This window comes from Triturus cristatus, chromosome 2_2 (genome assembly GCF_964204655.1).
Source record: "Triturus cristatus chromosome 2_2, aTriCri1.1, whole genome shotgun sequence".
In the NCBI taxonomy this organism is placed as follows: domain Eukaryota; kingdom Metazoa; phylum Chordata; class Amphibia; order Caudata; family Salamandridae; genus Triturus; species Triturus cristatus.
The window spans coordinates 538,065,846-538,083,572 of NC_140582.1; the positions used below are offsets into that span (position 1 = coordinate 538,065,846).

General features: G+C 44.1%; 1 protein-coding gene across 7 annotated transcripts in view; it reads left to right on the plus strand.

Annotated features, from left to right (window-relative positions):
• ARFIP1 (ARF interacting protein 1) overlaps positions 1-17,727 on the plus strand; it is a 441,450-nt gene that overhangs the window by 335,613 nt on the left and 88,110 nt on the right. The window lies entirely within an intron of this gene.

Below are 17,727 nucleotides of genomic sequence, written 5' to 3' on the forward strand. Positions count from 1 at the left end.
AAAGTGGGCGTAATTGCTGGCACAGGATTTCCCTTCAGAATGCAAGCCAAATTCGGTGCCTGAACGTTGCAGGCGCCATGCAATTGGATGTGCCTACAGACTACTGAGTGATCAGGTGTGGAAGTGCATTCCTCTCCTTTTAACTAAACCTCTTTACCCTCTCTCACGCATCTGTATGTAAATGGGAGTGACCAAACTTCATGCAGGAAAGCAGTACCCAATGGTTCATATCTGCCTAGGGCATAATGTTTCATACATGAACTGAACTTAAACAATGGAAATGGCAAGGTGATTAAACCGTGGATAAGCCACACAGCTGAGTTTGATTCGGCCACAGAGAAAGGTAAAGGTTCCAACTTTTCAATATGCAATAATGAGTATGTTGCATCTTTTATGGACATGAACTGTTGTTTTGCAGTCAGATTAAACGGCAGGAATAAAGACGATGTATTCATGTAGTCCCAGGGAACTTTCCCAGCCTTCAATGTTTGCAAAGTCCATGCAAACTGCATTATAGAACGCAATTGATTTTGACCCTGGTATAAAACAGACATATCACCCTGTACAATATCCACAACAGATGAAACAATATTATCTAATGTGTAAATTCTGGAAGAAAGAGTGTTAATGCTATTATCGATGACAGCTAGCACTTTTTCAAAATTAGCTTGATCAATAGCTCTTAATCTAGAAGCAGCTTCAATCTGAGATAATTTCCAAACTTTGTTATAAATAGCATACACCCACCTTTTGGACCTGCCACCCACAGGACCCTTAACAAAATCATTCAAATCTACTTTGTCATCTAATTTTGATAAATGAAGTTTAACAGATGCCAAGGTGGAATGTTGCAGCCAGTTCTGACATAACTTCCCTACAGAATAGGTAGTAACCGAATGGGAAGATTCAAATCGGGGGTCCACTCTAACCCGTGTATAGCCAGGGAATAGACGCAGGAAACGATGTTGACAGGAATCTGAGCTATTCTGCCATATCAACCATCTCTCAGGATCTAATCCGGAGATGTTGAAGGATGTATTGGTAATAAATGACTGCAAAGCATCAGGGGACAGATCTGTGTAATTATCCCATCTGGGATAAGCGCCCAGATCAGGAATAAAGGGGGAGTTCATCTTTTTAGAAGTAGCCAATCCAAAGCAGGTGGTTTGAAAAATTGTAAAATTAAAAAACAAAATGTAGTTTGGGATAAGGCAAGCACAATGCAGAGCTTCTGTACCTTGTACCTGCCATGCTTTAGAACCCCAAACAGATTTAAGATCAATGATATCTTTCCACAGCTCATATCCCCCAATAGCCAATTCATCCATAAAGGACTTGGAATACAATAATTTAGTGTGGGTCAGTCTAAATTTGGAAGCTGACTCAGCCACCACTTTAAAATAAAAGGCTTCAGGTTCAGATGCACTGAAATCAGTAAAATATGTAAATTTGTTCACTAGAGTTTTGGAACTGCCATCAATGGGTGTCGGGAATGTTCCCATTGCGTATAATTAACAACATTTCTAAAAGTATTCGCGTTATGCAGGAAATGATTGCCATAGTGTTGGTAGCAAAACAACTCCCCATAATTAGCTGTGTCTAAATACAAATCCTCAGCATCAAAAGCAGCATAATATTTTTAATCAGAAAAAAGAGCCTCTACGGCTTGGCCATCCCAATCATCAGAGCGGAGGTTTTGTTTAACAACATCCCCCATAGAAACACGAAGTACATTGGGGACATTAATCACTTTAGTGGGACCATGAATTTGAGATTTAACAGCATCCCATACAATCCCATCCAACACAGGCCAGGCAGTAATATTCACAAAAGTCTGGTCCCTTTTCATGATGTGCGAAGAGGAGTGGGGGGCCAAAGTTCCGTCAATTAATCTAATTGCAGATCTTTCGGTGAGATAGTGTCCATTTACCAGACGAAAAAATACCACCAAAAATCCAATGGATATAAACAAAAAAATAGTTATGAGTACCAGCCAAATGTAAGTCCAAGGGGGAATTAAAAAATGTATTTTAAACCAGGCAGCAAAAATAGAAATTTTCGATGGGGCATTGAAAGTCATAGAGTTAGTGTCAAAATGAAAAACGAGACTGGTCAACTGCACTTGACTGTAAACCAGGCAACGACACATCTGTGGTATAAGTATACTCAGTATCTTCAGTAGGACCACCAGCCGGTGGAGGCAATAAAGGATTAGTAACTGTATGCATCTCGATGGCAGTGTCGGCCTGTTGGTAATTGCAGGAGTCAAAACAGAATTTCTTAGCATTGCTGGACAAGAGACCACTGGAGTCATACTAAGAAGAATCGGCCACTCGCTGCAGTTTGACATTGTCAATGGAGATGTACCTGTTATCCTTGCAACCAAGAAGTGGAGGTAAAATGACTGTTCTTGTACCCTGCACGTCAAGCACTGGTACTGGAGCACGATAAGAGGGGCTGAACTCCTTCTTGTTCTCCACCTTCTCACGGACCAGGTCACCAACTCGAGGTAGCCAGCCAACTACTGGAATCTGAAGCGCAGCATCAGTTGTGGAGGGCAAGTGTTCCTTTGCAAGACTGTCTCTGGTCTCTTGTAGATTCTGCAATACTGCACAGTGATCATCCACGTCAAAGGGTGCGGCTGATGCCGCCATGTCTAGACCATCAAGGTCCGGGACAAACATCTTTATGCCAAAGAGCATTTCGTATGGGGTCCGCCCACCCAGAGACCTTCTAGGGAGATTATTAAGTGCACGTTGAACGCTTTACAGATGGGCCAACCAGTTTCTGCCAGTACCTAAAACCCTAGCTGTCAGGGATTGCTTTAAGTCACGGTTCATTCGCTCCACAACACTATTGCCCTCAGGCCGGTATGTCGACGAAAATTTGACTTGGACCCACAAAGATATGATGGCTTCTTTGTACGCCTTAGATGAGAACGCAGGACCTTGGTCAGAATGAAGGGTCCCACATGTGAAAATTCCCACAAAGACACGCAAATCCCTGATGACAGTTCGAGCATCAGCACTCCGTTGCGGCCAGACCCAAAGAAAACGTGTGCACGAATCCACTGCAACTAAGATGTACTTATACGCAGTTCAGAGGAGAAAGGACCGCAGTGATCTAACTAAACGCACCCAAGTGGTTTATTAGATATGTACAACTGTGTTTGTGGTGGGCGCGCAGCTGTCGAAGGCTTAATCTGCTGGCAGATGTCACAATTAAGAACATAAGATTCAGTCTGTTTATACAATCCGCGCCACCAGTAACGTTGTTGTAATAGAGTAACAGTCGCTGAAACGCCGGCATGTGCAGAAGCTATACCTTCGTGAGCCGCTGTTATCAAGGAAAGTCTGCAGTCCGCGTTGGGAATTAATCTGTCACCAACGTCGTTAATTCTCACATAGGGAACTTTATCAGGACTTAAATGATAAGAGTATTTAGAAGGGAAACCTCTAGGGTAATCACTTCTCCTCTATGTTCCATCAATAGCTGCCAAGATGTCATCATCAATATTACTTTTGGAACTGCTGCTATTAGATATGTTGCCACTGCTGTTTTCGCTGCTTCGTCAGCTAAGCTGTTTCCGACAGTGTGGCCACCTACTCGCTGGTGCCCAAGAGTATGAATTACATTCACGAGTGGCAGATGCTGTTTAAGTTCTGCGACTCAAACTCAAACCCAAAGCATTTTATGCTTGATTGTGATTCCAAAGGTAGCACAGATACTCATTTTGAGACCAAAAGAATAAATTGTCGTTAAAAGACTGAACACAGTAAAAAGAGTCACTCACTATAAGAGTGGCAACTCGAGGATCAGCAAACTCCAGTGCAAGCACCAGAGCACGTAGCTCTGCAAACTGGGCGGTACAATCACCCAATGACTTCGTGTGCACGACATCAGATTTGAATTCACCATTCACGAAAGTACCAGCCACTATTGCGCAGGCCGCTGAATAAGCATGCTTAGATTCCGTCACCGGTTGCGCCGAACCGTCAGTAAAAATGACACAATGGTAATCCTCAAGCGGGCGCAAAGACAGAGGAGCTGGATGAATAAATTCATACTGCAAGTACTCCTGAGTCTCCAATGAGGCATCTTAGATGTAAGTGCCATCCGGCGACGTCAAAGAAGTGGTCCATTGTATCCAACGTGGATGCAAAGCTTTAGAATTAGGTACACTGGCTTTCGTCACTACCTCTAGGGCAGGCTACAGTGTGACAACCAACATGTGTTTCCCTTGCGACAGCGCTCTCTCCTTTAGAATCGCCATCTGCACCGCAGTCAAAACTTTCTCGACAGTGGAAAAGCGCATTACAGCCGAAGTGTACAAGTGTGATTTGTAAGCAATGGGGACTGTATCGCCCTCATTGAACGTTAAGTGAAACCCACTGCTCCAGGCACAATTCTTATTACCAGATTAGTGTGGTTAGCACGCGTCAGTAAGTATTTCGAAGCAAGAAGATCAGCCTGCAAAGATTGCAGGATAGCTGAATGTTCTGCCAGCCAACTTGATTTGGAAAAAGTAGGTTGTACCAAGGCATATAGCGGCTTGATACGCTGGGCATAATCGGGAATGTAAGTACGCCCGAAATTTATAAAACCCAGAAAAGATTGTAGTTTCTTCAGTGTTGTCGGAGCACACAAACATGCGCACTTTTCCAGGAAGTGAGGTGCTAATCCTCGCCCTTCGTTGTTGAGTTCATAGCCCAAAAACAACACTGTATAATGTGTGACTTTGCAAAGTTGAACTTGTAACCGAAGTCCGCAAACATGACAATGATGCGGTCAACGCGACACAGATGCGGCCATAATTCGTCGTCTGTGAGATAGATATCATCAACATAGGAGTATGCATCAGGGTCAGAGACTACACGTGCGACAAAGACACCTGGACTGTTTTTATGGCTAATCTTTTAAACTGTTTTTGTTTGCCACCTGAAGTAAAGGCTGTCCATTGACTACTAATAGAGGACAGATTGTGGCTATAAAAGCCATTGGAGATGTCAAGTGTGGTCTTAAACCTTTTTCTCACGAGACTATCAACGAGGGCAGAACTGTGGGTATTCTGTACGGCACAGGTCCGACAATGAGAGTTCAAATGCCGGTAATCCAAAACTAGGCGGTACGACCCATCAGGTTTAGTTACAGTGAATAGAGGATTATTCATGGGTGACACACATGTTTCAATCACACCTTGATATTCTAATTGTTCAAGGATTTCTGCGACGTGAGATCTAGCTTCGCAGCGCATGGGATATTGGGGTTGCAGCTGGGGCATAGACCATAATGGAATCTCATGGCTTGGCGACAACTTATCCCACCCGACCTGAGTACGGTACAACACCGGAGTAAGTACCTGAGCCCACTCTTCTGCAAAGATCTGCGCCTGATCCTTCGGCACAGCGTGCGCGAAAGATGGGAGGATTACTTCCTCCCCTCTAGGAGCGGCCAAAACGAAAGCCGGTGGCCAGTTTGCCTCTGCTAACAGAATGTCATATGTAGAGGTCAGATTTTCCCCAAAAATCCCTTTTATGGTACGTTGTATGTCACCTTCAATTAAAAGGACTATGTCATATAGTCTGTCAGGGGGAGCCACTCTAGTATCAGCAGTTTCTACAGTAATGAATGTGTCATTTGCTGTCGCCTGCAGATATGGACTCAGTGCTTGCCGTACTACTGTAACCTCCGCCGCGCTGTCGAGCAGCGTTAGTGCTCATGTCAGGTTCCGAAGCTGCGTTCTCACTATCTGTGGCATACCTCGCTGTTAGTGCAGCAACTTTCTTCTTTTGAAACGGGGGTCATTGTCGTGCAAATTCGCCCTGCTTGCCTTTACCGTCAGTCTGGCGGGGCTGCTCACGTCCTTGTTGGGCACCCCGACCTTTGTCACGTTCTCCTCCACCAGACTGTGAGACCGATGTTTCCTGTGAAGAACGAGGAGAACGTTGTTCAAGAACCTGACCTCTATCAGGAAACCTAATCCTAGTGCGATCGCGCAAATCATATGTGCGTTCAGTAGTTGCTTACACTGGCGACGCGTAACGAGACCCCTGTTTCTGTTGCTGCTTCCCCTGTTTTTTAGCTTTTCAATTTTGTTTAGGAAAAGCTGGACGATCGACTTTAGAACTCGTCCCCGTTTTAGTTTGCGGTTGTATAGTAGTTGTCTGAACGAAAGGCTTAACCCCTAAACTATTGCGGCCAATGGTCTTATACGCCTCTGCAATAATCTTTGATAACTGTCTGGGTTTATCGACATCGGCGATGAGGCGCAGCTCATTCGACACTTGAAAGTTAACCGCATCTCCCTTGACGTTAGCAAGGATGAGCGTGGCAACTATGTTGAACACGCCGACTAGCCTCATTCCTAACTCGACCGCCGCCTCCAGACCGTGTTGATCCTGAACACGTTTGATCACGGAGGGCAGTACAGCCATAGACGGGGTGCCGAAGCACTTCGAGTAGACTGCTGCAAATACTTTACCCCAGTTATCACAAGCAGCTACCTCTGGGAGCAAGTCTTTCTGCAAACTAATGGTGAAGAATCCTGTGTTTTTCCACAGGAGTAGAATTCAGAAAAACTGCTTCCAGCTGGTCAAATTTCTCAGCAAGCCAATAAGGCATATCGTCCTTATTTTGGGGGCGCTTGCCCATTACCGAATTAACCATGACGGGACTAATAGTAATCCCGGCCGGGCCAGCTGGTTGCCCCGCAACCACAGGTGCCCCTACCTGGACATTGCGTAAAACGTATTGCACTAAAGCCCGATGTACCGTAATCAGGGCGGTATGGAGTTGGTGTAACTCATCCACCGTGGCTTGCAAATAACGTGGATGTGGTGTAAACCCGGCCAATACTGGACAAGTGGCCCCTGGAATGGACAAGGGGCCCAAACAAACCGGTGTAACCGTGTGGGGGAGGGCGCCATTGAACCAAATACGATGCTGCCAAGCGGAAATTGGAATTTCCTGCGTCCTATATGGCGTGTAATTTGCTGGGACGGCCATCGGAGTATGAGTAAAATGTACCATCGTCCGCATTCACCTCCGGCAAGGTAACCCAAGAGTAAAATATCTCATAGGGATGCGATGCATCGGCACTCACTACAAAGATAATAGACATCCCATCGTCAGGCACCCCGAACTGCGTCAAATGACACCGGAGAGGCGCGCGACTATGCGCTGCAATAGCGACTTCAGCCATAAGGACACAGAGAAGAAAAACAATCTATATTAACTGTTGCACAAAAAGGGTATAAGATAAAATGAAACCTTTTTAATTGTCAAGCTTGAGAGAACCTATACATCAACTAGTTAGGAAGGTTAAAACCGTCACTTCCGCTATCTGGAAACAAGAGTGAGGGTATTGTGGACTAATATAAGCACTACTAAGGCGTCTCAAACATAAGACCAAACGTTAGGTGCGCCATGTTGGTGGGATTCTGCTCATGCACAGTACTATGCGCAGGAAACCAGGACCTCAGTGAATTGCGGTGTACCAAAAACTCACCTCAGTACCCAGAACCCCTATCCGACTAGCATCAGTGTCTCATTCGTTCTCCGTATCATTTCGAAGCTACCAATGATTAGACAACCCAGAACAAGTACTCTCAGGAATGGTGGGGATCAGAAACACCTTTTCGTCATTATTCTCATATCAGTCCACAACAAGAGTAATCACTGACACGGTAAAGTTTAAAATGTTTATTTTTAAATACGTGCCCTAAGGTGCAGTACCTTGGCTAACATAAGCAGACAAATGATTAAAAACAAAACCATAAGCATTGTTACAATACCATAGAAAATGAAGGGAGAAATCATGTTACAAATGATAGTGGAATATAGCCACCTAGTTTTATGAAACTAATAGAAGGTCTCTGGGCTTGAATGGGGAACCCCATACCGTAAATATCAGCTTGGGTGAATCACATCACAGGATCAGCTCTGCTCTGTGTCTGGAAAAGGTTTTCTCCAAGTGTCTGAATCATGCATGCAAATGCAATATTAAAGGCACCCGAGTTTCAGATATTTGCAGCTGTGTGTGTGTTTTGGCTAGAGCGTGGGCCGATCAACATGAATTCAAAAGCATATATTGTTATTTGACCTTGACGGCTTCTGCACACAGTTTTCAGACTAAGGTCGCGGTGCACGTCTAGAGATGTGAACAACAGACCGTTCTCATGTGAAGAAGAAGCAAGCAAGCAGTTTTTCTCATAATAACAGCTACTTGCAGTGCCGTGTGCAAAAGCAGCAAAGGTGGCAAGATGGCGTTTTACATCTAAGGCGCTTATGCTAACATAGCAATGTGTGTTATGGAACTCCGTCTCCACTACAGAAGACAGCTCTTCTTTTAGAACTTACTTCAGCAAAGCACGTGAGCGACGTACAAGCGTTTAGAATCAAACAGCCATTAGTCCAATTTTAAACGTGACGGTGTAATTATTCAAACTAATCCTCAGTTTATTCCAAGACATTCACTTGAACTAACCAGTTATACTAAAGACATATTTCCCCAGTCCTCAGAGAATCGCGGAATAATAGTAACATTCGTTGGATATCAAAAGATGCCACAAATTCTACATACACAAAACTAACAACATAAGCAATGCAGATCAGTGGTTTGTAGATTACGGAGATCTCAGAAAAGGCTTTCCTGTCTCTAAGCAGACTATATCATGATGGATTGCTTCATCCATTCAATTTTGTCATCGACAAGCAGGAGAACTATTGTCTACTAAGGTCAAGGTTCACTCTACCAGAGCTGTCTCCACCTCCACAGCTGTCTTTGCTAGTGTGTCCATTCATTAGATTTGCCAAGCAGCAGCCTGGTCTAGCAGGCACACTTTTACTAGTCATTACTACCTTGATGCAGCATAAAGCATAGATGCCGCTGTAGGACACACAGTTCTACTTCATCTCTTCCAATAAGGTGAGCCTCTACTCCTTCCACAATGTTATGATTCAAGCATGTGAATCTATGAAAGATATCAATACTGAGGAACAGCAGATACTAGTAAGTAACTACATTTCTTACTTGGCAACAATTTCAAACGTTTTGGAGTAGCTTGAAGGTCCTGTCCTGTTTTTTGTGGGGGGTGGGATTCTTGTGGTTTCGCAGTTTCTGAAGCTGTTGGTGAATAGGTGTCCTGTGATGAAAATAGTCTTACCTTATTAAGGAGGTGATCAAATTGATTCCTCACCAATGTATTAATCTTTCTTTGCATTCACCTAGAGCCGGAAGAGTGGCTGTGCTGATTGGATCCTAGAAAGTCTCTTGCTGTATTTACTGTTATGTAAATATAATATGGACATTCAACTTGTGGTCACCTATGGGAGTGCTTTCAAGAGTGTGGCTGTAAGAAAGCAGTGTTACAATGATAGTGTTAGGCATCAGTGAAGCTGTGAGGTAGTCAACAAATGTGATTATAGGATGCTTGTTTCAGGTCCAGGGAAGACCTGGCTTGGCAGTTCGGGCTTGACTGTTCCCATTAGAAACAGGGTCAAGACTGATTTGCATTGGCTGGGTCTTCAATGGGGTGGTGAAGTGAGCTAAAGAACTATGATGGCTTCAACCCAGATCTGTGACTGAGGGTGAGTCTCTGAAAAGTTTCAGCGCTCTGTCGATCATGTCCTTGTGTTTGCCTTATAACACATTCTGCCAGGTGCAGATTGGCCACTGCAAGCTGCTTGAGAAGGGTACTTTTGCAGATATTTCGCTTGTCAGTCACTTTGGCTTTGTTAAACACTTTTGGAAAACATTACTACATGGACCAAGATCCCTGCTTTGTTTATAAGATCACTAATTCACTGTGTTGTAAGCATCTTTATTTCTTCTTGATTGAGTCCCCTCCTCATGGGAAACCTTTCACTGATCTACATTCAAGTGCATTTGATCCTAAGCTATGTGCCTTTATTCCCAGAGATACCCATTATGTGCCACCTTTGCAGCCTTGTTGCTCCTAATTCATCCCGTGCTGTTCACCAACACTATACGTCTTCACCCATATTATGCTTTTTCACCCACTACGTGCCCTCACACATTGCGTGCCCCTTAATTCGTCCTTTTGTCTCATACATTCTGCATGCGCAATCAGCTAATTTGTGGCATCTCTTCCACTGCTTGCCCTCAACCTTTGTGCTCTTCAGTCGTTTAACCTGCAACATCTCCACCCCAGAGTACCCACCGTCACTGTTTCTGTGCCCTCTTAAATTCTGTACTGTGCTTCTTTACTCTGTGCCCACAGCCTTTTTGAGAACGCTTACCCACTGTTCTCAGCGGCCGTCTGTGACGTATTCACTTCGTGCCTCCCCACCCACGGTTTGTACCCTTCACCTGTTCTTTGTGCCATAGCTCAATCTGTTCCTGCTCCCACTGTGTACACTCTGTCGCGCTCTGCCCTCGTGCGTTTTGTTCCATTGGTCTCGAATATCAAACGCACTGAAGCCAACAAGTACATAGCTTTAAAAATCCATCATTTAGATGGTCCATCCATTATTTGTATCAAAACAAAAACTTGTTTCCTACAGTATCATAAAATCCATATTCATTCAACGTTTTCATGTCCAAGACCTTCAATTTCAGCTTTGAAAGTTTAAGAGCTGTGTGAGCGAGGAGCTTATGCTTAGCTTGCAATTTCCACCATTTTCTGAAGACCAATGCTTATTTCTGTGTGGCAACAACAAATGCCCTCTCCGTGCCTGCCTTACGACCAAACCTGTGTAATTTGCAGCTTGACAGACTTTTGAGTTTGCCAGGAGGCACCTAAGCCTGTGAATGACTCCACACCAAACCTTGCTTTTCTACTGCCAGAATTGCACTTTAATTACCATAGTCCAAGCGGAGTGATGTATTCATTAGTTAATTTTTCTTTTTACGTTTGGCTGCAATCATCAGTTCTTCAAAAAAGTGCAATCGATTTGCAGAAAGAGGATGCGCTCTGAGTGAGCCCTTCTAAACCATTGGCTTTCATATATTTTTCATAGTTTGCCCTTACTTTAATGGGCTGTTTATCAAGGCATCCTATGCCATCTTGTGAATGTTTACATTATCCTATTTAGGTCTGGGTGAAGGGGATTCAAGCAGTCCCTTTGATGTGATATTAGGTGTAGTTTTTTTGGTGACACTGCAACTTTTAATTTGCTAATATACTTTCTGATTTACTTTTGTTTTTTTTAGGTCTTGCCTAGCGACGCAGCGCGAAGCGCTGTCACTAGCGAGATCTGTTGTTGTCGACTTGAGTTTGGAAGGGGAACAGGACATGTGCTCGTGTATGGCAAGACAGGAGATGTGAACGCGTAAGTCTCGCAGCGTTATCACAACTCCTGCTCGCACCATATGCGTGCACATCTCCTGTCTGTGCGCGCCGCGCTTACGGTCGCTCCTCTCCTATCCCTATCTGTCCCTGCACCCCCTCCAGTGTCAGCCAGCCCTGCGCCATCTGCCGACCCCCACCATATTCCTCCACGACTACACACTTCGTTTCCTTCCCCCACCACGACGAAGGCATCGCGGCAGAACATTTCAGCCCCTGACACCCCCTCCATACAGCTACTCCCTCCCTACATCCCTTACCGTTACGCCATACTTAAGAGCGATGCCCTGCAGCGTGTCCGCAGAGCTCACGGGGTGCTCGGTGTACCTCTCGGCCCAGGCGGCCGCCGTCACGCTGGCCGTGCTGCCGTAGGAGCGTGTTTTGGTGCTGCCAGGCTCAAGGACAGTTTAGCCTCCGATTCAAACTCTGAGCCTCAGCGCGGATACATGGCGTGTCTTCTCTGGCGATCCTCCGCTTACGCCGGGACAGCTGATGTGCACGCTCACGGCGTCTCGTGCGCTCCCACCGCGCTTTCGGTTTTGCGCGCTCAGACAATGCCCCCTCTGTACTCGTGACAGCTCCTTGGGCTGAATATTTTATAGTACCAGGAGGGAAGGGCTGCGGAAGGAGGTGCCAGCGGATCCATACGTAGCTGTACATTGGCCGAGCAGTATTAAGGGTTGATACCTGTGTAAGCACCCTTTCTGTTGCTGTCCTGTTCCCGCCCCCCTCCCATGTCCGCGTTCCTTTTCTTCCGAGCGCAAGCAGTATTAGGGTTTGATCCTTCTGTTTTTTTTTTAACTTAAATCTAAGCGCCGCACCGCTTCTGGGACAACGCGCTCGGTTTCATTCAGAGCACCGCCCCCATGTAAGCAAAACAAGCATTTGCAATTCAGTAGGACTCGCATTGCTGAAAGTTTAAGCTATTGGCAATGCATTATTATTAGCAACGCCAATAGTTCAAACTTTCAGTAATGCAAGACCTATTACATTGCAAATGCTTGTTTATGAAGTGTTTGGATTCCTTAGACTATCACAAAGAGCTAGTACTGATCATCCTCTTGTGCTCAAACATGCTGCTGGATTTAGAGGTTTTTTTTTGTTCACAAATAAATATTTGCAAGCACATGCGCTTTTTTTAAAGATCCAATTGAAATACTGGCCCTTTGTCACAAGTACCTACTGTTCAATATTTTATGCGGCAGGTCTTTTAAGCTCACCACTTACGGCATCTTCAGACTTCTTTTCAAAGCACTCTTCTTTGAGGGTCTATCTTGTCTTTGCTAATGCTGTCTATTCATCAAAGAGGCCCTTTTTATTACTGATAAGGAAAAGCAACATTATTAATGAACCATTCTTGTTTTACATGACAAGTGTAAACAGCATGCAGCATCAAATGTAAGAAAACCACCCATCTTGGGCAAAAAGGTCTGTTTTATTAAACCTGCCTATGCTCTGTTGACCTCCGTGTCTAGGCTAGTTCCCTTGATAACACTCATACAGGCTTCCGAGAGGTGTCCCAGTGTATGCGGTACACTTGTGAGGCATGGCAACCATGAAGCACGCAGATGAACAAGATAGAGTGAAAAAGAGAATGTGAAAATTTTGGCATTAATATAGTACTTTTTTCTATCTATCGAGCTCTCTCCCTCCCTGCATTCCCCCCCCCCCCCACACACACACACACATCAGGCATGGGGTTTGGTGCCCGGCCGCACACAGCTTAAGCCCCGCAACCCACCCCCTGCTTTTTTTTTTTCTCTTCAGCACTGTGGATCTAACGCAATTCTGCAAGGGGCCACACTTGGGGTGGATCTGCAGGCCACCTAAGAGGCAAAAAAAAAGAAATATATATATATGTTTATGTATATGTGTGTATATGTATATGTTTCTACCTTTGTCTTGGAATGATGGCCACAAAGATTTACTTAAGGTTGCGGCCAGCCAAAGGGATCCCACGTTCGGCCTCGGTCGATCAATCACATTGAGACAGATCCGCGGATCCACAGCAAAGCATCCGCAGTAAGTTTGCAGTGTGAAATATATACATTTCGAACCTTAATTTCTGAAAAACTGCTGAACTTATTTTCACCAAATCACAAAAAGTACACTTTCTAGACAAAGATCTAGCTTTTTGCCAAATTTGGTTTAATTCAGTTAAGCCAGTTTTGTGGTATGTTCAATCTTCTTATGGAAAACTGCGTAGGGTAAGCATTTTTTTGGAATGTCCCCTTTTTCTCGGTCCCCTCTTGACAGGAAGGAGCTGAGGTGGATGAACTTTTTGTGTTTTTTAAATGTTTGTTTTAGATTCGTCAAATGGCTCCAAAGTTGTCAGCAAAACTAAATGTATTTTCCTATGGAAACGAGGTCCTAACTAGAAGTACCCGGGGGGGTGGGGGGGGGGGAAGAGAGAGAGAGAGAGAGAGAGAGAGCGAGAGAGAGAGAACGCACTGAAAAAATAAAGTTTATAGTTTGGTACAGATTTTACGCACACAAAATCATAGAAATTCAGCACTTATTGTCATCCTTAACTCAAGATGCTATAACCTGCATCCCCGCCTGTAACCTTTGTTTTTTTTGTGTGAATTTCTAAAGTTTTTTTAAATTCTATTACCTAACTGGAAAGTCCCTGTAATCTTTGTTTTTTTTCAGTGAATTTCCAGGTTTTCTTTTGACATAAAGTAATATTTAATTTCCATATGTTAATCCATGAAGCCAAGCCCCGCAATGCATGGCCTGGGGCCAAGCCATGCGGCCAAATCCCCACATGCAACCAACCCCATGCTGTGCAGCCAAGGTTTGGTCACAAGGCCCGGCCTGTGGGCAACCCCACATGGGGAGCCAACCCGTGGGCCGCCGACCGTGGGTCGCTTTTAGCCCCGGGGACCCCATCCCCTTGGGCCTAGCACAATTTGTGAGGCAGGGGCATGCATCTCCTATCCCCAGGGGCCCAGCGCATTTTTTATGGGAGGAGGTATATGGCCCCCGGTACCCTGTTCCCCCCCCCCCCCCCCCCCCCCCCCCCCCAGGCCCCAACATTATATTTATGGAGCCTAAGGCATGCAGCCCCCTTTCTGGGCCAAGTTCGACCCGAGGACCCCATCCCCCGGGCCTGGCCTTTTTAACTGTGGTAGGGGTAGGGCGCACCGTCTTCCCTTCCAGGTTGATTTCGGCTTCAGGGCCCCCATACCCCAAGGCCCAGCCAAAGTTCATAAGGGGGAGGGGACATGCCGCCCCCCTCCCTGGCCGATTTCAGCCCCTGGTACCCCTTGCCCCTGGGCCTGGCAAATAATTTAAGGGGGAGGGGGATGTGACCCCCACCCCAGACGATTTTGGCCCTGTGGACCACATCCCTAGGGCCCAGGCAAGAAAGGGTGAGTGCCCTGGTGCCCACCCAGGGCACCTACCATGTCCTCGTTGGGGGCCATGGGGGAGCCCCCAAGGCCACAGCCGCTAGTCCACATCTATTGGGAGCCGGCATTGCTCACCCCTGCAGGGAGCAGCTAAAAAAGAAAACTGCTCCCTGCCGGCATGTGCAATTTTCATTTGTGTTTCCCTGCCTGCATCTCTGCAGGCTAAGATCCAAAGTCTGCTTCCAGCTGGCGGCAGCATTTTTAAGGCTCCTGCCAGCTGGGACAGACTTTGTTGTTTGCTCTTGCTTTGCGGAGCTTTGCAAGATGTTTGTAATTGCTCCCGCCAAGCAAAAGAAAGGATAAGTTACTTACCTGTAATCCTTGTTCTCTTCCAGGGGTATACTCATCAAAGTCATAAGCACTGAATAATCCCACCCATGCGCGGGACCCAAGAGCATATTCAACAAATACATATATATGTGTATGTTTAGGTAAAAAGTACAGAGTACCTCCAAAACATACATATATACATGTATGCACATATAACTATACAGCATATCATAACACAAATAGGCTAATATACCAAAATTACTTTAGTTTTTCCTTAAAAGAAAATGCTTTTCATATATAACCACTGTAACAGAGAACATACACTCCAATAGTGTTCCAACACAGCCCTTTATTTTCAGAGAACATAGCAAGTAATAGTAGGCAATTAGCCCACAGGCTGCATACATGAAAAAACATCACAGTACTAAAAAACTGGCACCCTGCCTTTAAGGATTCCAAGAACCTGGACACCGTACCTTTAAGACCTCCAGGAGCCCCTTGCTCCCATCATGCACCGAAGCTATATCGAATAGAGAATACAGTCAAAGTATAGGAATTGAAAATAATAAATTAGTTTGGAGTGGATGTAAACCTAAGTCCAAGTTTTGCCCACAGCTTCCATCTGGAAATAGGATAGATATTTTCCAGGAGAGTATGACTGAGGTGCTGAAGGTGATATACTTGAAGGAGAAGAAAAATATACTCCATCAGAAGAAAAATATGACCAAAGATGACTGATGGGCTTAAAATGACCTGCAAAATGACAGCAGCATAATTATCAAGTCTTCAGATAAGGGAGGAAACATAGTTGTCATGGACCGATTTCAAATATTAGCAAGAAGTCAAAAGACAACTATGGAATCCTCTCTTCTATGAAAGGTTAAAAGAGGATCCAACACAGAGAATTATGTCTGAATTTCATAGTAAGGTAAATGCATGGCATGAACAAGGTTTACTAGAGGACAAAGAATGTCTCTATTTGAAATAAACTACTCCGATTACATCTAATATTTATATGTTGCCTAAAGTAATTAAAAATCTAGATACACTTCCGGGATGTCCGATAGTGAGCTCATGTGATTCTATTCTTGAAAAGGCCTCCAGATTTGTTTATATATTTTTATTTCCTTATGTAGTGAATCTTCCCTCTTATGTCAGGGATTCTATGGATGTTTTTGAACAGGAATAATGGTATACCATGGAAACCGATTTACACAATAGATACAACAGACATAGTTTCTCTCTACACGTCAATAGCTCATAAAGATTGCCTGAAAGCGTGCAAATATTTTTTAAGATCATGGTCTCTGAACCTATTAGAATATATGAATATGCTTTTAGAGATCATGTCTTTCTGTCTAAATAACAAGGTTTTTCATTTTGATGGGAAATTTACATACAAAAGAAAGGTACCGCCATGGGCACATCATTTGCCCCAAAGCACGCAAATCTTACCAGGGGACATTGGGAAGCTGAGGACCTATGGATGGAAAAGAACAACATATTAAGGAAAATAATTTAATGGATTCGCTACATAGACCTATCTTTTTTTAATCTAGGAGGGCAAAACAGATGAATTAATGTTTTTTAGATTCTCATAACCAAAACCCTTGGGAACACCAAAGAGACATAAGATTATTTAGATATCCGGTTTTATATTGAAAAAGAAAAGATCTGCACTAAGCTATATCGTAAATCTACGAGCTGCAATAGTATACTATTTGCAAACAGTGTGCTCCTGAAGGCTCTAAAATGGAGTGTTCCGTACGGAGAATTTTTACGAGCTCGGAGGAATTGTTCGGAGGATGATGAGTTTGTTTCACAAGTGAATACAATGTTTTACGATTTCTAAGGAGAGATTATCCAATTTCTGTTTTGGGAGAGGCTAAGAAAAGTGAGAACATGCATCAGAGATGATTTATTAGTACAAAAACTGCAGCAGGATGGATCAAATGGAATCATAAGAAATATCATGGATTTCAACCTCTCAGACAAGGAAATAAAGAAGTCTTTTTAAAAAAAATATTTTTTATTGATTTTTTTCCATAAGATTTCATATATTAATTTGTCACAGTGAATACATCTTCGTAAGCAAATCCAATATATACTTTAAACTTTAACATATAGTATTATCTTAACAATTCATTATTTAGACATCAAACATGGCAGCTCATTCTTAGGTATCTAAGAGCAAAAGAAAAGAAAGCATAAAAGGATGAAATAGCACACAGAAGAAAAAAGGGAAAACCACATATTCAATTGGTACTAATTAAATACAGCATTCACGCTGTCGTCCCAGAAAGAAAGGCCAGAGGGGAGAAATGTTGTAGGATATAAAGAAAGATGGTGAATGATGAGGGATATCTTGACATACTAAACAGTCTTTTCAGCCATCTAGTGATCGGAGATGACATTTTTTGACCCCAATCTCGCCTCCTTCGCCCTCGCATTCTGTAACCAGAAACTTCGATATTATATAGTGCTAATATCCTGGACCGCCAGTTGATAAACGTTGGAGCATCCGGGCTAATCCACTGAGATGTTATACAGAGCCTTAAGACGGCCGTAACAACAAATAAAAAAACAATCTCAGACCTTCTACGGGAATATCCCTCCTCATTCCGTTCTACCCCCAGAAGAATCAGATCTGATGTGAGTGTTATGGGAGTATCAAGAATCGAGTTCAGAAAAAATTCCATCTCACTTAAAAAGTGTGCTAAGACGGGACAGGTATA